Genomic DNA, 19,904 nt, shown 5'->3' with positions numbered 1-19,904 from the left:
AGAGGGCTACGCTGTTGAATTACTGTTCCTGTTGGAAAGTTTTTTCTTGTTATCTAATCTAAACTTGCCCTTCTTTAATTTAAAGCCATTACCTCTTGTAGTACATTGTACTTGGCCAACCTTAAATAAGTCTTTCTTCTCCTTTACATTATTTCTTCTCAAGTATTAATTACCTCCAACACTTCTCTTTATTTCTCTAAGCTATTTAGGTTAACTTCCCTTAACCTTTCTTCGAACCCTCCTCTCAAAGGTTACGTTAGCTGACATATTGTCTTGAAAATGTTAACTGTTGCTAAAAGCACTTCTCATAGAGCACACTCCTACCGAGCGTGCAGCTGGATAAATATGTGGTGACCTTTTTTCTAGGAGCTCTCGTGGTCGTAGCATGGTCATGCAGATGATTCTTAACTACTGATTTCCCAGCAATGTACTTGGCGTTCTCTGCTTTTGTTTATAAACAAATCAGGGTTCACTTAAGAGTGAAGGAGCTGACCAGACAAGTTTTAGATATGATTGCTCAAAAGCTAACGTGGAAAACTGAGTGTGTGTGTGTGTGTGTGGGCTGGCAGGAAAATCTAAATTGTTACCTTCTAGAGGCCAGATTCTGTCCATCAATGCCTCAAGATATCAAGGAAGCATGGAACAGCACAGAGGGTTTAGTGCTGTGCAACCTTTTAGGGGATCTGAGAGACTTGCAGCCTTGGTTGGCGCTTGTAACTGAGGGCTGGAACCCTGTCTGTGGTCAGGACTTTGTTTGGTGGAAACTCAATTGCATAACTGGGGTTGCAACTGATGTAGACCCAAAACCACAAATGCTTATAGTCACTAGCTGGGAAGTGAAGCTGCCCAGAAACCCCTTCACCTCTGTCCTCCCCTTGGTAGGATTATTCCTCCCAAGAAATGCCTACTTCCAAAAATTCACAGAGGAAGGTGTCTGTGCTCTCTGGGTCACGTGGGCTAATTTTGCAGCTGCTAATGCAGGGCACTTACAAACAAAGTGCCATCAGAGTATTTCTGCTCACTTACCTTTGAACCGGTCAGAATCTGGTCCTTAATCAAGAATCATTTTGTCAGGAGGAAAAAGTTTTACTCCTCTCGTCTGAGCAAGGGACATGCAGATAGGATAAATTATGTTATCCCTTTACAATCCAGCCATTAAACTCCACACGGGAACATCTGTTTCCGTCATATTCTTCACACAGGATGGGGGTTTCACTCTCAAAGACAAGGAGCTTTGCTATCACGTTGTATATTTTATTCTGTTCCACCCTTTCACTTTTTCCAGAGGAGATTGGAGGTGTTATTTGATACCTGTCAGAAAAGAGCCCATCTCTTACATTGTAGGCTTCTTGTGTTGCCTCTGAGACCCTCCAGCGTTGCTTGTTCCATCAGGGAGTTAAAACATTCAAATTGATGCAAGCAAGATGAGAACAGTCTGAGATTCTGGAAGAGTGTTTCTTGTTAACAGTTGTTCCCAGGCCAAAAAAAAAATTTGAGGACCTCTGTATTTAGGGGAGAGTAAAATTTCTGAGAAGCCACCTCCATCTCACACATGCATCCAGTTTGCTGGCTGACAGAAGCTGCATATCCAGCGTGCCCAGTTTCTCCCATGCCTGACAACAAGCTCCACGGGATCTTGTTTTAGAAGCATATGAACAGTGGTAAAACTGAGGTTTGCTGAATTCTTGCCCAGAGCTTTTCTGACTCATCATATGGTATATTCACTTGTAACTCATTTTCCCAGCAAATCTTTACTCCAGACCTCAAAGACGATACAGGAATGAATGAAGAGTTGCTGTTTCTTTTCTAAAAGTTTATATGGAAACAGATTCTTTCCTATTTCTGTGGTCCTGATTGCATTTTCAAGCCTGATGCTGCTCTTGGTGCTGTTTTAAATCCAGTACTTGAAAATGTTCCAGAATAAAGGGAAATACTTGTAGTAGTTGTGGAGATGAAATGATCAGGTGACAGGTGATAATTTGGTGTAAAAAGGCAAATGAAAATATATTTATGAATATGCCATTCTCTCAGGCAGTGAGAAAAGCAACCCTTTCTTAATTTTTTTATTTTTATGTGCCACATTATAAAAGAACAATAAAAGGCAAATTCTGATCTCCAGGTTTTAACCTTGCAAGAGCTGCTTACTTTTTCTGATAGAAGCCAACCAACACAATCTTCCAGTCGGAAATGAAGCGTGGAGCAGCTCTGTGATGGCCCAGGGCCTTGGCTGGCTTAGCGATGGAGTTTTCAGCTACCAGTTGTGAGCCTTGATCTCCTGTTGCTCTGGTGTTCCCTCCTTCCAAGGTGTGTTATTGTCCGCAGTCATGAACCAGTAATCCCTTCTGTGGCAGTGTAATTTCTGGAAGGAATCCCCTAAAGGGAATATTCAGTACTAATTTTGAATCCTTAAACTGAAAATCTCTTATATATTGGTGCTACTTGACCACTGAGCACTTTGTTGTGCAGAAATAGCAGAATGGGACCGGAATCCACCAGGGAATATTCTAGTGAGGAATACTGGAAAATCCTTTATTTCACCAAGCTGGGCAGAAGGCTAGGGGGTGAATTTTTTACATCTAATAGGTTAAGGCTGCTCTTCCTGCCCGTAGAGGAGAAACCAGAATCTTCTGCAGGATTAGTATTCCCAGCAAGTATGGAGTGGTTGTGATGAGTGCATCTAGCTGTCAGTGTGGGCACTGGAGCCTCCACAGGGCTGTGGGCACAAGGGGAGCAAACGTGGAGTACAGCTCAATCTCCTGCCCGCTGGATTGCTCTCTGCGGAGAGGGAATGGTGGAAATGGTGATCCTACCACTCACATTGGATGCCTGCACCACAGTAGCGCTGTTTAGTGCAGGAACCTCCTTTGAAACATTCCCGGAACTCCTGATTTTGGAAACCTCCTGATGTCTGCCAACATACACGCACTTTTAGTCCCACAGAAGCCAGAAATCAATGAATCGTGCCGAGACATCTCTAGAGGATCGTCTTTGGCATTAAATGGGGAATGATTGTTCATACAGAATGTGAGAATGGGAAAAACAAATGTGGCACCCTCTTGAATGGGTTGATTTATGATAGCAGAGGAGTTGGGAAGTACAAAGCTGCCTTCTGGGACCAGCTAATTTCATGTTTTAGTTGCTTGTAAATAAGTGAGTTTCAGATAAATGCACCCATCTAGCTGACTGCACGTTTCATTACTGGGAGGATTAAGCTAGTTTAAAAGATTTAGGGGACTACTGCGCCAAGTTCATGTTTTTTAAGAGTGAGGACTGCCAAGCCCAGTGGGTGTAAGAGCTACTTTGGAAGCACGTTTATGAACTATTCCTGATGCATATCTTCAAAATATTTAAAGCAACACCTGTCATAGACCATTCTCTCTTTATCCTCTCTTCATGCCAAGTAATGGTGCCACATGGCTTCTACAACTGAAATAACTCTTGGAATACAACATCTTGGAGCTCTGTGTGCAATATATGTTGGCAGGACTTTTTTTTTCCTTTTTTTCCCCCTCCAGGATTTCTACATATCAGGTATGAGTGCTAATAAACTGCTTGGGAGCCACTGTTATTGTGTTAATCTGGATTTGGCATTGTAAGGATATTAAAGCTATTCCATTATCAGCCTTGTGAATATAAAATGCCACGGACTTTTAAATATTTACATTACTGTGAGGTTCAGGCCCAAAGGTATGAGGGGGCTGTATTCAGGCCTCCCACGATGGACTCTTGGGCATAAAGAGGGTTTAGCCTATGCAGGATTATCACATCCTGTCTCCCTATATAATGAACAGAGAATAAGCGATTGTGCTGGGTAAGTTATGTGTTTATTGCAAATGATAATTTTTTCCACTGGTTTTAGAGGGAAATGGGGTCTGAACAATAGGTTAAGCCTTTGTTATTCTGAATGCAGCTGCCTGAAAAGCTTCTCTCTTGGCATCTTGAAGTTCTGGCCTGTACCAAGGTCAGGCTGTGCAGAGCTTCAGTTTGGGGTCTCCCGAGCCCAGACTTCAAGCTGCTTTACCTGTTTTTCACCCAAAGAGTTCTTAACAAAAGTGAAGGCCCTTACTGGGACAGTTGTTCATACCAACACCATCATGTTCTTTTAGGGCATGTCTAGGCATTTTATCAAAGAATTATTTCTGTTGCTCTCTGTACCTGGTGGCTGCAGCCTGGAGGTCTCGGGCACAGCACGACGTCACTTCCCTGTGCTGTGCAGAACCTCAGAACACACTGCAGGCCATGTGAGTGGTAATATGTAAATCATCATTAGCAGATGTTTATTTTTTCTTTTCAGAAAATCAGATTTGACTAATCAGCCTAAGTGAAACATATGCTGAAATTAATTAAAGTTTGTTTTAAAATAATTTGCATGCTTATTGCTTTTAACTGATTGTAATTGGGGCTTTTGAATACTTTTTAACAGACAGAGTCACCTAGGTTGAGCTTTTCAAAGCACTGATTGGCATGTCGCCATACATCTTCCACTAGTGTTTTGCTGGCTAAATGATCTGTATTGCACTGAGTTCCCAATCCCACTGAATCACAGAAAAAAAAAAGAAGGAGCATGTCATTGTTTCCCATTATGCTTTGGTGGTTTTGTAATGGGTACAATTGCTGAGATATGTGTGCCATAATGAAAGATGTGATGATTACAGAGTAACTGGAGACAGCAGAGCTTTTATGAATAATACAGAGAGTTGACAGCATGCTCAAGCATCATGTGTGGTGGAAGGTCTCATTGTTTTGGCAAGATTGCTCACCTGCAGACAAAAGTTCCAGCCACCTCTAGCATCCACCCTGGACAACAGTGGGTATGTCAAGACTGTCAGGGAAGCCCATGGTGCAGGGTGGCCCTACAGGTGAGCCCTGACCAGCCATGCTGTGGAGGAGCTGTCTGACACTGCTTGGAGCCTTGTGGGAGCCAGCTGGTTCTGCAGGCAGGGACATTTAGGGTGGGGAGGGACTGGCAGCCTCTCAAGGTCTGCCCCGACATGCAGCATGGCTCAACTGGCTCAACCCACTTGTCTCTGGGAATCCAGCAGAACAGCCAAAGGCAGCAGAAGCCTTGCCAGAGCATTCTGGTGTCTCACTTGCACTCCCAGCCAAGACTCTTGGGTTCCATGTCTAGCGCTGCTCTTGACTTATTGTTGAGCACTGGGCAACTTGCTTCTGTTCTACTCTCCATGCTTTTTGAGCTGAAGCAAATTTTTGTGTCCAAGAAGTGTCTCTTTGATACCAGCAGGTTATACAGTGGGGCTCTGAACAGTACATGCTTTTAACTGTGGGCTTCTCACTGGGAGCCAATGAATCATGTGCTCCAGGTTTTACATGGGCTTCTTAATGGTCTCCAAGTGGAGATGGAGGTGTGGGTTATGACCTATAACTTCCTAAATAGCCTGGGGCTGGCCTAGCCATGGTACTGCCTTTCTCTGCATTGTGTCCTGCTGTGGTAGGCAGAAATGGGCTCCTTTATGGAAACAACAGGGTGACCAGCAGTCTGCAACTGGTCTTCAGAAAGTGATCCCTTTTCCCCCACCTCCACTTCTTTGGTTTGAAATTATATGGATTTGGTGACTGTCAAGAACAGCCCTGGAAAAAGATGTTAAGTGAATCTAGAGCACCTAGGGGGGCAAAAGGTTGCCTAGTCAACCAGGTGAGCTCCAGTGAAAGGCCTTTTAGTAAGGTGAAAGTTAAATTTAATTGCAGCTAAATTTAATCGTATTTACTCTTGTACATCCAACAACCCTCATCTGGAGAATCTAAGCAGACCTGAGGACTCAGGCTCTTGTATGCAGAGTGGGCCTGTCAGTGGAGCTGTGTATCAGCATCCTGCCACTGATAAATAGTGTTCATCCCAGCAGAAGATTTGTCTCACTAGCACTGCTTACCCTGCAGCAGAGCTTGCAGGGTTACTGCAGGACTTGGTTTGTTCTTATCATTCATTAGCTCACTTAGATCTTCCTCAGACCACACTGAAGACAAGAGGCACTTATTAAGAGCAGCAGTTTGTTTCAAGTGCTTTCTCGTAAGTTTTCAAATCTTCCTGCTATAATGTCACAGCATCACTGGCTCCTGTGATGGAGAATAACAGTGGTTCATTAGGCTCATAAATCCAAAAAGAAGAAAGACTCTCCTGGAGACACGAGTAGCTTTATAACAAACAGAGCAGCGGGAGAGCCTGCAAATTATCAGCCCAATGCTTTATAAGCATTTTATCATCAGTTGGGGGAAATTACAATAAAGAGCAATGAGTAAGTGAAACATAAACTATGGCATAAATATGCCCCATGTTCCCTTCTGTCCACGTTTCATGTAAAAGCTTATTTGAAGCCATGACACTAGGGTGAGAATCCAGGACAGCTTCAGAAAGCTCTTCCTCATCCAGAGATTTGCCCAGGCTGGAAATTACACAGGGTTATATATTATGTGTACAAATTCTGCCAGAAGAGTGAAAATACATGCAACATTTAACAATATCTCCCCCATTATTTCAATGCAAGTTCTGCATGGCAATGAGCTTGATGATGTTTACACCCTATCCAACAGTTTTGCCACTATCACATTTTTAAGTGCACAGCTTTGATTTATGACTAGTGATGCTAAGATCCCAGCCTGTAAATTTTTACAGCAAGCAGACTTGAATTATGTGTTGAGTCTGCTGCACTGGATCAAAAATGCTCAAAATCCTCTCTGGGAAGATTTAAATGTATACACTCTCTAAGCCATGAAAATATTGCTCTAATGTGCCTATGTGATTTTTAACAGATTGTGAGTTCAAATCCATTTATCAGCTGATGTCTAATGAGTTTGGCAGGCCCCTACTACATTAAGTATAAGAAAAACTATGAGCATAATGATGTAGACTGAGGAGAATTTAATGAACAAATAAGTGACCTTCATGTTTATGTGAGATAAAGATTTCATGCCAAATTTTGCATAATATACACTGGAGATAATGGAGTATTTATTAGATTTCTTCTCTCCTTTATCCTCTTCTTTACACACTGCGGTTTTTGCATAACAGACCTGTGTCATCCATGGTATGTTGACTGGGAAGAGTGCAGCTGGCCTGCAGTGGCTGAACCTTTTAATTCTACTTGAGGGAATCTGATTGAACAAAAAAAAAGGAGTAAGCCACCCAAGACCTGTTTCAGGGTGGCAGCTCTGTAACAGGGTTCACCTTGGTGCCTCCACTGACATCACTGCTTCTCACTTCTGCAAAATCATGTCACCAATTTCGATGCTTGAATATGTATTTAGAATTTTAATTACAGGTGTTTTCCTCTGCAAAATGCATCCCATCATTCAGGGATGAATCCCACAGTGCTTCCTGACTAGTTACCATTAGTGACTGGCTCCAGCATCTTTTAAGGAAGGATGACTATCCTTTGGATGAAGAAATCTTTAGCTCAAGGATGTACTTGAAGCTGGCTGGATCTGGGCTTTGTTTTTAGGGCTGCTTTGAATGATGAGGCTGGAAGAGCAGGATAAGGCTCCAAAGGTCTCCTCATCCTCCTGCCCTGCCATCTCTAGTTAAGTTTAACTGCTAACTGGTATTTAAAAGTCCCCTTCTCTCTTTAAATGTCATGCCCTGCATGGTAAGATCCTGGATGTTGTATTGCCCCAGGCCAGGGCCCTGACTGCACCGGCTGCTGGACAGTAACAGCTCCACCTTCTGCATCCAGAGCAGCAGCAGCTGTGCCTCCCTCCATCCACACTGCACAACTGCAGACCCAGCCACGGTCCTGTTTCCATACAGGTGGGTGGGTGAGATGCTGTTGGATCAACAGATGCTGCCTCCACAGCTCATCCCATCTCCCATGGGCACAGTCAGTGCTGTGAGTCTGTCCTCAGGCACTGACTGGAATCCAGCAAGCACGAAGGACAACCCACACTTTTCCTTGCCCCAGCTTCCACCTTTCCACAAAGGTGTCTGGTGGCTGCTGCCTGCCCAGGGAAAGTCTGACAAACAGACCACTTGCAAGTCTTCCTTGCAACAGTGAGCTGGTCTGGCAGGAAAAACACTGAAGTTGTTTCTTGTGGCTGTGACATTGTACTTTCATTAAAAATAACCAATGCTGTGTTTTTCCACCAGAAGCAATGGTAGATTTTGCTGAGGTTGTCCAACTTGGTGGGAAAGACAGAATCACAACCTGATAATTAAAAAGGGAGCAAGGCAGAGGGGCAGTGTTCTGAAGCAAACGGACTGAGCCAACTGGTAGGAAAAACAGTATCTTATTTACCTTTTTTTCCTCCCGTCCTTTTTTTGTTTATGCAGGAGCAGCAAAACCTGACTTCATTTTTCTAGTTGAAGTGAACTGTGGCTTTGCTGCGTGTCCTGTAACTCGGCAGGTATTACAAAGTGTATTTCCAACTAATGAACTGAGTGAATAATTTATTTAATGTGTCAGACGTGGCAGAAGGTACTGCAGCCAGTCACCGCTCAAGGAGCTAATTGCTGCACTAAGAAAACAAATCTGTGCAAGTCCTCATTTCAAAGTTATTTCCAAACATTAGCTCAAAAGTTGTTTCAATAACGAGGCTCCTTAAAAGAAGCATCACTTTTCACAGTACATGGCACAGCTCTGTTGACCCTCAAGCACTGCTCAGCTGGGAGAAGCATAGTTCAAACAAAACTTCAACCATAAAACTTGGGCAAGAGGGAGGATGGGTAAAGTCTGTGATTAATTAGCAATTAGCAACACCGAAATGCAGTGAGAAGGGAAAGAATTGGTGCTGTGCAGAGATTTTGGATCTCCTGTTTGCTCAGAAGTGTTTATGTTGAGGTTGTAGGCACTAAGAAGGTGTGAAAATTGAATAGTCCAACAACCAAAGCAGCAGCAGCTTTGTGGCTTAGACGAGCAATGGTTTAGAAAGTCACCTACATACCATGTTTTCTCATTGCAGTTGCCAAATTTGATCACAAGTCACATTCACCATTGAGCCAAACTCCCAGACAGATGCCAGAAGGTGTGTGGCCATAGAGTGCTGTGTGTTCATCCAGGGAATGGTCAGATTGCCTGTGTGAAACCCCTGTGTCCTAGGCCTCTGCTGATCCCTATTTTAAGGCAGTGGTGTCCTGGTTTTGTGTTAGTTTTCTACAGAAGGTGAGTTTCTCTGTCAGTAAGTGGGATTCGTGCTATCCCTTGCTTCATACAAACAAGACAAGCAGTGTCCTGGGATTTCTGAACCTCCTGTAAATGGAAACTCATATCCCTCTCCTGCACTAAGCAACGTGGTCTGGATGACAAGTAAGATGTATCATGGACAGAATTCCCCCCTCCTTCCATCCGATTTTCTTGAGATCTTACACAGATCTCCACCTACTGAAAGTCACTCTTCGCTCACCCTGGAGAGATTTTAAGGGTATTTCCCAAATCATTCCTTAACCTCCTAACTTGCTGAAAGGAATACACACTTACAAAAGAGGAATCCTGGCTAAATTAAGCTTTTCAGAAAACACCTAGGCAGCAGATAGCAGGTAACTGGAATGAGCTCACAGCTTGCACCTGCTCACCGTAGCTGTTCCTGGGAAGCAACACAGAGAGGTGACGTTTGCCTCCCTCTGCTCTGTGGCCAAGGGATGTGTCAGCCTTGGTGTGCATGAGTGTAACTCCATTAATTGCCATTTGCATTTGATTACACCAAGACTGAAGTTGGTCCATGGTGTTTTATTGTATTCCTTTATTTGGTTTCGTTTTATTTATGCTTCTTATACCATGAAGCTGACCAGTTGAACCACACAGCATGGAGCAATTTACGGTAAACTGCCCTTGTTCTACTCAGTAATGGATGGAAACAATTCTAAAGTTAATGGTATTAGTGAGGAAATACAGTCATTCTTAACCAATCTTGTAATGCCCTTTTGGAAAAATGATACTTAAGACTGCTTTTGTAATTCGATTTACAAGTCACAAATTTGTGCAAGAAACTTGACTTTAAGTCAGTCACACACCTTATAAACTGAACTGGGCCAGTTCACAAATGGTTTTACAGCTTTATACACTTCCCTGGAGGAGCCATCTCCTTCCTGCTGGCCAGACACATTGCCTTGAAACAGCTGCCAACTTTTTAAGAGTTCCTTTTTGGCTATATTCTTCTTTTCATAGCAGCATTCATGGCCCCAGCCCAGGTTCATAAGGAACAAAGTGTAAAATTAATCAATGGATTGATGCACTGTTTAGAATAAAAACAGCCAGGTTTTGGCTATATTTTCTGCCCCTCCAGCCAAAAGAGTGCATGTGTGTACATGAAATGTAATTTAGTTTTTCCTTTGCTGCCTGTTGATTTTCCTCTAATTCATTTTCCTTTTGCCTCTTATTGAGTCTCCTCTTGTCTGAGTGAGCTTAACCCTGTAGTGCCTGGTCTGTGGAGCACACAGGGACCCTGCAGGTGGGCCCTGGGATGGTTACAGGCTTCATTAGCCACTGGAAGGGATATGACGATATGCAGGAAAAGGACCGTGTGAACTCAGCAAGCCACAAGTGAAGCCTCTGGTAGGTAAAATCTACCTGGAGTTTTAATGACTTGTAAAGCCCTGAGAAAACCTCTCACTTGATATTTATTGCCTTGAATGTCTTCCAAATGAACTTTATCTAAAACGTAGCTCAGGCTTTTTGGAAGCGTGTGTGCCTCGGTTGAAGCTGTTAACACAAAAAGTGGTTCCTCCCCTCCATGGACAGAAACCACAACTTGTCAGTCACAACAGGATGTAACTTGAGACTGTGTTACAGGGATTTAGTGCATAAACATGCACATTCACACTTTAAAATAACACTAGCAAATATTAATCAAACAACTCGAAGCTGAATGCAAGCCCGCGTAGTGTCTGAAGCAGGAGGAGGGTTTAGGTGGGCTGTAGGATAATTGCACACATCAAACAGACTCCAATGAGTCCTTTTCAGCCAGGGGAAAGTTGACAACAGCTGTGTTGGTAACCTTAATTTCCAAAGTAGCTGGTCTGGGGAAAAGTTAATCATATTGTAGGCACTGCCTACCACCACTCAATCTCATTTCTATCACTCTCAAAATCATGTATTTTTAAAAATACCAAAAGCAATTTAAAAATACATCTAACAGTAATCACTTCATTGGAAACAACACACTGCAATAACATAAAACAGCAGCCACTTTCCTGTGAAGATTTATGAGACAGACTAGTTTTCTCACGACTTATGTTATTCCTGCCTTATTGTTTTGTCAGCATTGGATATGGAAAGTGGATGATATGTGAACACTCTCCAGCACTAGAAAGCTTCAGAGTTTTGATTAGGTAACAAAATTGAAAAAGTGAGTTTACTTTCCCTGTTCAATCTCTGTGATTTAAATTCCAGTATAACAAGAATGCCTAAGGAATGAGCTGCCCTCTCCCAAGCCCACACATGACTGGCTCTCGCAGTTCCTATCCCAGAGCCTGATTCTGAATTTCACCTGCTGGGTCTGGAAATCCAGAGGGATTGTAAATGTTAGTCAGACACTCACTTTGCAGGATGAGGAGAGCAAAAATGATAGCAATGGTGAAAAAATGGAGTCATGAGGATATTTCAGGGCATGTAAAACCATGTTGAGACAGACCCTGTAATCACATCAGTGTGTTCGGCCCACGCTGTGCCAAGGAAACTGGCTGTCCCATGTCTGTGATGGGCAGCTGGTGCTGTCCCCTAGAAATCAACAGCATGAGATGGCATGATGGGCCAGAAATGAGGAGCCTGAATGAAAAAACTCCTCAGTAGTTAATGGGGGAATTCACACTCTGTTAAAGCCTGGAGAATTCAGTCCAGAGTCCATCACTTTGGAGAGGGAAGGCTGCTCAGTGGGACGCATGCTGCCAGCTTTCAAAGTGACAACAGAAAGCTTGGGGTTCTCTCTCCCACCCATCCCACTAAACCAGAAAGTCTGCCCTGAAAGTGGATACCAGCCCCTGTTAAATAGTCAGCACTCCCTTTTACAGACATGCCTCTTGTAGCTTACACTTCTTACACCAAACGCCTGCTACATCCACAACAGTAATACAAGGAAACAGCAATCTGTGGCTTTTAAATCTAGAACAGTCATAGAAGTGAAATTTTATTCATTCATATATTATATATATTTCTATATGCAGAGACAGAATGTATAAATAATAAAAGGGGGTTTTCTATATGCAGTTTACCACCCCAGGATATATTACAAAGCACTTTTATTATAATCAAACAGCGGTCAATAACATAAAAATGCACTAGTCCGGTATTATTGCTATTGGTTTCTCACACCTTTTAGTCCACTTCCCCAGTGGCAGCCCCAATGGCATGTCTGTTCTGTTTGTAAATTAATAGCGAGATTCTGAAATGAAAGTTTATTCTGGGGATGTCATAATCCACTGTATTCTCTACTGGCATTAGCATGCCGCAAGTCCCAAGTTCCTTGGGTAGATCTGCTTGCTGCACAGCTGTCTGACATCTACCAGGCACACTTACTGACGTGAGACCATTTTGTAGGCTCAGGCCATATATTCATTATAATTTGTAGCAATTCAATAAAAATAAGTTGCCTGTATTCCTAACAGAACAGCAATTAATGTATATTGAAATAGTGATTGCTTTGCTGTAGTTCATTAGGAAGTCAAATTTTAATTCCTATTTAATTACAATTCAGTTACTACCATTTATTACCAATAATTCTAATGAGATAAAATAAGAGGTGTATTGAGGACTAATGAAAATGTTACAAAGGTTCATTTGGAATTCACACAAAAATTCCTATTTAATTACAATGGAATTACTTGTATTTCATTCACATGAAGTGGGAAGCGGCTGTGATTCTTGCTGAAGGATCAGCCTCTGCCAGTCATGGTTGTTGCATCATGATCTCCTGTGCTTTAGCCTCCAGCATACAGAGCAGTATCTGCTGGATGTGTGCAGGGAAACATGAGTTCAGGAGATAAAATGGAGAGCAGCTCTCCTGACCTGCATCCATGTGGGGATCATTTCTGAGCCAGAATGAGGTGTGGGTGATTGTATGTAATGGGGGAGACTGAGGTGTGTAAGGGGGCACAGTAAATTTAACAGGGATGTAAAGCTGGAAAAAAAGATGCAGAAGTGCTGTCTTTGTTTTTGACCCAAGCCTGGCAAGAACTCCTCCTGGTAATGGGGTTGGTAACGCAGCTTTTCTCTGTTTAGAACTCTGCTATGCTCTGCCTTTGGAGGCACCAGAGCGGCAGATCATGAGATGTTGAAGTGAATTACCCACCAATCTCCAAAAAAGTGTTTTCAGGAAAAACTGGGATGTATTGAAAAACAAGCAATGCTCTTAGAGCTTAATAAGGAAGGGTACCAAACCCCAGGCAGGCTTCTTAAATCTCATTCTGAGGGTCTGCCCTTTTGCTTTTCCAAAAATGGGGATGCAGTTCCTTAAGAAAACCAAGACTGTGTATGGGCTTTTTTCCCCTTCTCACCTCCAGGGAATATAGGCTCTAGTCTAACTTTAGATTCATCTTTTGAAAAGAACTTATGTGGTCATTCCTAGCTTTGCATAGCAAGACTACCTGATAAGGGGCAATTTGAGGATAGTCATTTTTGCTTTGAGTTATACAGCCTGAAGTGTTTGTGGGAAGTTACCATGCGCTTCCTTAGCTTGCATTAAGTTTTGATATCTAAAATTCCCCTTAAAAGCAATCAGCCAAATCTGTCCCTAGGGTGAGCTGTTTGCTGTAGTCACAGGTGCTCCACCAGGGACTGATTTGGTCAGATGTGCCTGATGCCACAGTCATAACTCAGCAAAAGTATTCCTGTTCTATATTCAGCCCGAGGCACGGGATATTTATAACACCCACTTACTTAGGCCCTCATATTTTTCCTCATTCTAATTTCCTCCTTCTCTTTATTTCTCTGTGTGTCTATCACCTTTTTTCATGTCTCTCCAGATGCATTTCCCAGCATCAGATAATTGAAAGTCAGTGAACTGGGTTTCAGGTTATTTTGCTAAAAGATGCCTATTATTTTGATGAAGCAGGTGCACAGAATTAAAAAAGCCCTCCATAATTGCTACTTTACTATGAGGCTTCTGCTGCCTAATCTTCTTTGATGTTGGTAGAACAAGCTTTCTATCTCCTCTAGGATGATTACAGGGAACATTGCTCTGTTCCTCCTACAGAATCCATTCCTGATGGATATTAAACCTGGGTTATCAATTAAAGTTGCTTTATGTGCCGAGTGATTAGAGTCAAGATTGTGTGTGATTTCTAGCATAAAGCAAGTTTGAAGTGATTTTTGCCATTAATATTAATTAATCACTGATATGCCCAACATTCACAAATGAATGCACGAGGTGAGCATGTACAATTTGCCTCAGTAACCTGGGACTGAAATAACAACTGAACTGCTCTAATTTTAAACATTTGGCAACAGTTTTCATAAAGTCTTATTGATGTAATTAGCTGAAAAAAAATAAAAAAAGAAGTAGCAGAATGAATAACTGGGATGTTAAAAAGCGTGGCTGTAACACTGACTCTTACCAGAATGGCTGGCTCTTGCCCTTTTATACTCTGCTCTCACTTACAACTGTGATGAATTTCAAATATTTAGTAAAATTTAGTAAAGAGATGCAGCAACATTTTTGATGCTGGTTACTAGCTTTTCTGGGTACAGATAGTACTCAAATATATGCATGCTGCAAGTCTTAAAATGCATGTGTTTGTAAAGAGAGAAAATGTTGAGAGAAAGTGCTTGGGAGAGGGTGCTTGAGAGACGTGTATTTGTAAAGACTCAAACTTTGGCAGATTCAAAAATTTTTAGATTAAAAACTCAGAAAAGCATCTACCCTCCCATCATTCACATCTTCTAGCACTGACCAGCTCATGCCCACCACCTCATCTCAACTTCTGTGTGGGACTGGGCTACCCCTGAGCTTGCTGGGGACACATAGGTGGGCATGTCAAACACTCATAGAGGTGGAGCACCCTCAGAAATGGGCATCCATTAGCAATTTTAGACCCTCACTGCACAGGACTAAATAGTTTGCTTGCATTGAATGAGAGTGTAATGACTGCCTTTTCTACAGAGAGACAGGCATGTTTACAAGTATTTAAGTGGCACTTACATCTGTAGTATGTGATTGCCTCCTAAAGGGCAATGAAATTGGGCAAGGAATCATTAAAGGTCTTTTCCAACCTAGATGACTCTCTGATTATTCCTGTTCTGGAGATTGAAAAGATGACAAAAAAGTTAAGCAACACCAAAAACCAATATCAGAGTTGGAAATAGATAAAGTGTCAATCCTATGCTTTAGATGATGCTGAAGTCAAAAGGTCATAGGACCATATAATTGACATAATAGTGAAAAGGCACAGCGATGACCATTGCACTCTGACAGATGAATAGCTGGCAAATGGGATTTAATTATCCCACAGCACTAATCACACAGTCCATTCCCACTTTTACTGTTGGCAGGAGTATGAGCAGTGCTGCCAGGCATTAAGGGCCTGCTTTTTATCCCCCAAGCCTGTGACGTGCTTCGCACATACGACATCATCAGATGCAGGTGGCAAAAGAACATGCTGCTGCTTAATCAGCTGCATAGCTATACCCAGGACATCTTCCAGATGCTGTCAAGGTCCTCTTCTCAGCTGTGAGCTGTTCACATAACTGGTGTCCAAGACCTAAATTTACTGCTAGAGCACACTAAAGGAGTGCCTTTGGCCTCCCTGGAGCTGTATGTGTTTATACCAGCAGTGAATGTAGCCAGGTGTTTGTGGTAACTCGTGGCTTTTGCAAACACTTTCAAATTTCTCCCAAGAAATGCATCTTCTAGTTGGACACTTCCTCGTTTGCATCAGCACATCTTAAATCTGAGTCTTGTTCAGCAAGTGCCCAGTTTATTCGTTACTCACATTCTCATAAATCTTACAGAAAAGCAATTATGAGGAAATCATATTTCATTCTTTTATGGAATTCCTTAAAGCTGATGAGAGCAGCCAGATGGCTATTTTCATCAATGAACCTTCGATAGAACATTAGGAAACAGAGATGGTGTCTTTTAATAGACCTTTATTACCTGCCTTGGGTGCAGGGAGCTCTCATGCATTCCAAAAGTATATTAATGGCAGAGTAAAACATGACTTAGAAATAATATCCCCAGAAAGGGCCTTATTTTCCCTCTTAAAATTGTTTTAAATGGATTTAGCTTTTGCTATCTGCTGCACTCACGTTCAGCGTGGGAGGTGGGTGCAGTGAAACCACATTTCCAGCCCCCTGACACAGAGCCGTGGGGTCCCTGCCCTGCTCAGGAGCCACTGCTGGTGCTCGTCCTGGTGTAGGTGCCAGGGTGAGGGCACACAGAGCCCACAGAGAACACAGGGGTCCACTCACAGCTGGAGTAGGGAATGGCACAGTGAACTGGCACTGTCTGTCTTTTACCAGCAGAGGACCCCTGGTAAAGTGTTTTGCCTCCCTCTCCACCTCCCTCCCCCTCCAGCTTGCCTGCCCCAGCTGTTGGGCTCCAAAGGGATGTCAGGGAATGGAGTTATTTCCGGGATGATGAGGTAACAGGTATTTGGGAAGTTAGGAGTGCCATGGCATAGCAGATGTTTTGCTCTCACCTATTTCTGACCATACCGAGCTTACTTTAAACACTCCCATGTTAGGGTGGACTGGGCGAATGGGATGGAAATGGTAGATGTGCCTATATTGTGGCTGTCTGGACTCGGTTTTGAGTTCAGCAGCTCCTGGATGGAGCACACAGGCAGAGGACCACCTTCCAACGAGATGCCCTAGGGCAAACAGTGAGGATACAACCTCCAAACACAGGAGCTGAGAGAGAAGAGGTTCGAGCGAGGGAATAGAAAACAAGAAACATAAGGGAGAGTAAGAGGGAAAACGGACACGTGCTTTTGCTTTTAAGCAAAGCTGCTGTCTATGGGAGATGGTGATTCTGGGGAAGGCCAAGACAAAAGCTTTTGGGAAACCTAAGACGAGATTTGGCTGCAGCCAGGAGCAAATAGGAAATTCCGTGCTGCTTCCACAGGAGATTTAAAGGAAAGAGGTTGATAGAAAAAAAGGATTTCTGTGTTTTAGGAGAGATAAAGTGTAAATGTTTCAAAGTCTAAAGGAGGGAATAATGAGAAGTGCTTGCAAAATTGCCTGCCATAGTTATGGAGCACGGTGGGCACAATCACCCATGGTGACTCTGCTGTGCTGTGCCCCTTCCCACAGCAGTGGCAGGGAAGGGATCGATGCAGCCACAGGACACCTCCAGGCTTTCATCTCCATCTGTGGGCAAGCAGGAATGAGGGGAGCAGTGGGGGCCTGAGCAGCACGTGGCAGTGTGATCCAGGAGATGGATGTCTGACAACAAACATACATTAAGTGGCATTATCCCCCAAAATAGGAAGGCTGCAGTTTTCCAGCTTAGCAACAGCTTCACCCGGGGGATGCTGCCTGAGACCATGTGCCTCTGTGGGTCACCCCAGGCCACGGCTGGATCAGCCCGGGGCTCCTGTGGCCACCACCTCGCCTGGCCCCAGCACTGGGCACAGAGCTGCCTTAGCTCCATGTCTGCACCACTGACACCTTAGGGAGCACTGGGAAGAAATCTGGGAGAGGCAGGACATTTGGAGCAAATTAAGAAAATCAGCATTAATAACATTCACTCTCTTCCATCACTCTCTTCCATCACTAAGCCAAATTATGTTTTGCTATAAACCAGTCTTAAAGTAAAACTGTCTTTCCACATGTGACTCTTAATTAAAGTTATGAATTTTATAGGGACTTTTTTTTGCTTGCATAATATGAATTCTTTCTCCTCCTTTCTTCTCAGGTTGCTTTTCCTTTAACAATCTTCACAGACCATCTTTAAGGAAGAGGAGAGCAACCAATTAATAAAAGTGTGAACAGGTGGTTGCTCTGCTACTAAAAAAGATCAGTAGTGTAATAATTTCCTAATTATTATTACACCTTTTAAAGGTTTTTAGATACATGATAATATATTTCCCCATTGCTTCTTCTGGCACCCCTCTTGCTCCTGGCATTATTTCTCATTCAGAATAATAATTAATGAGAGCTGAGGTATCTAATATATATTTTATTCCTTCTGTTTCAGTCCCTTAAGTAACCATCTTGTCACATTTGTTATGCAAATTTTCACACATTGCGTGTAATTTCAGCAATATGTGAAAATGCCTCTCAAAAATGCCTTGAGTATTTTATTTTATGTATTTGTAAAAAATTATCATTTTTTTTTCTTGAAAGCAACATTTTTTTCACACAGCCCTTTAGAGAAATGGATGAAGCTACATAATTGCTCTTGCTTTACTGAAGTAAAGGAAAACAGAGGACCATTTCTAAGCATAAGGTAGTGCTAGCAATAGCAGTGATAATGATAATAATAATGATAATGATAAAAATAATTTATCTTCTTTTTTAAGAGAGCACTCTGGTCTTGCTTAAAGGCTACAAAATGTACAACTATGAACAAAGTACAGTCTCTACTTGGACAGGTAAGTCTTGTGCAAGTTATTTAATGCAGATGATGAACCACATAGACCGTCAAAGACATGGAGCTCTAATGAGACTGAAGCACATCCCCTGTGCATTCGTCAGCTTGGTCTGTTTGCTTCTAAAATTTTTGTTGTCTAACAGAAATCATCCTCATTGTAGGCTGAGTAAGTGGATATTTAGACATAAGAATCTGGAGGGACTAACGGAGCTGCTGAGTGATGGAGCAGCTTCTGGAGCAGACCAAGGCACAGGAGCTTTGCCCAGTCCCTACACAGGTCACTGTGCAGGACACCACTGGGGCAGGAGCACATCCCTGGCCCTGGGCCTGTCTTCATGGACCAAATGGTAAAATTCCAAGGAGCAGGATGCAAACCCTGTGAACTTCTGAAGACATTTTCTCACAGAGTGTCCTGGACCACAAAGAGTCACTTTGAACTTAAAAAATTGAAGAAAAGTGGTTGATGCAGCAATTCATCTCTCATGTAGTCCATGTAGCTTATTTTCACTCCTTCTGGATGTCCACCAGGCATGTCCACCACCCAGTAATGGGGATCTGCAGCTGTACCTGTGCACTTGGGATAGGAGTGTCCCCAAGCTCAAAAAATAACTGGGCTCAAGACAACCTGTTTTCCTTCTAAGTTCACCTCTAGTTTTCCTGTATGAAGATATAGATTTCCCTATTAAGTTGCAGATATACATAAAGTGGAGCAGACATCTGTATTTTGGATTTCACAGGCAGCAAGTGTCCATCTGTAGGGCATAAGGCAATTTGTCCTGAGACTCTTTAATTTTAAACATGTGTGAGCAGCCTCCATTAAAAAAAATACTTCCCTGGATTAAACTGCTGTACTGAGCACCTCACAGAATGGGTCCTTATCTAGAAAGGCACTGTAAATTCATGTGGATATCTTAGCATACAGTTCAGGAGGGGTGAAGAAGAGAGATGTCTGACCTGTGTGCACACCTATATGAGGACTCAGACTTTCATTCCTGAAGGGAAGCCTTCCATGTGCTTGCATTGTTTGCAGCTGTGGAAAAATAAGGGAACTTGAACTTCTTATGCGGCAGACTAATATCAATGTTATGGATCTATTGGTGCTGTACAACTCGGTGAGCAGAAGTTTTCCTTAAAGATTTCATGTATTACCTTCCAAAAGGAGTGAGTCAGTGGGCCTGGAGTCCTTACTAAATCTTTTCACTGTGTTTTTTCATTGGCAATGATCCTGGGGTCATGCAACTCTCCCACCTGGTTCTTCCTTTTACCTTTAATCACACTTTTATAGTGTTAGATAGTGGTAACCATTTGTCCACGGAGACCCTTCAAGGCCTTGGCAATCTATTTCTGGTGACCTTTTCCATGCTTTGTTGGAGATGTGGTCAATGCTAGCCTCGAATTAACCTGTGAAGGGAATGATTAATTAGGCAAATTTGAGG

At 42.7% G+C, this 19,904-nt stretch overlaps 1 long non-coding RNA gene across 1 annotated transcript; it reads left to right on the top strand.

The window, feature by feature from the left end:
- Nucleotides 1–8,052: 8,052 nt before the first annotated feature.
- On the top strand, nt 8,053–18,991 carry LOC113971060. The gene is made up of 5 exons (XR_003535426.1): nt 8,053–8,218; nt 8,908–9,089; nt 10,326–10,496; nt 18,398–18,469; nt 18,630–18,991. It is a non-coding gene; the product is annotated as an uncharacterized LOC113971060 (long non-coding RNA).
- The last annotated feature ends 913 nt before the right edge of the window (nt 18,992–19,904 follow it).

Source organism: Neopelma chrysocephalum, unplaced genomic scaffold, assembly GCF_003984885.1.
Source record: "Neopelma chrysocephalum unplaced genomic scaffold, ASM398488v2 Primary Assembly neopelma1_81, whole genome shotgun sequence".
NCBI classification, from domain to species: domain Eukaryota; kingdom Metazoa; phylum Chordata; class Aves; order Passeriformes; family Pipridae; genus Neopelma; species Neopelma chrysocephalum.
The sequence above is the reverse complement of the archived record's forward strand: the minus strand, read 5'-3'. Positions and strand labels throughout refer to the sequence as shown.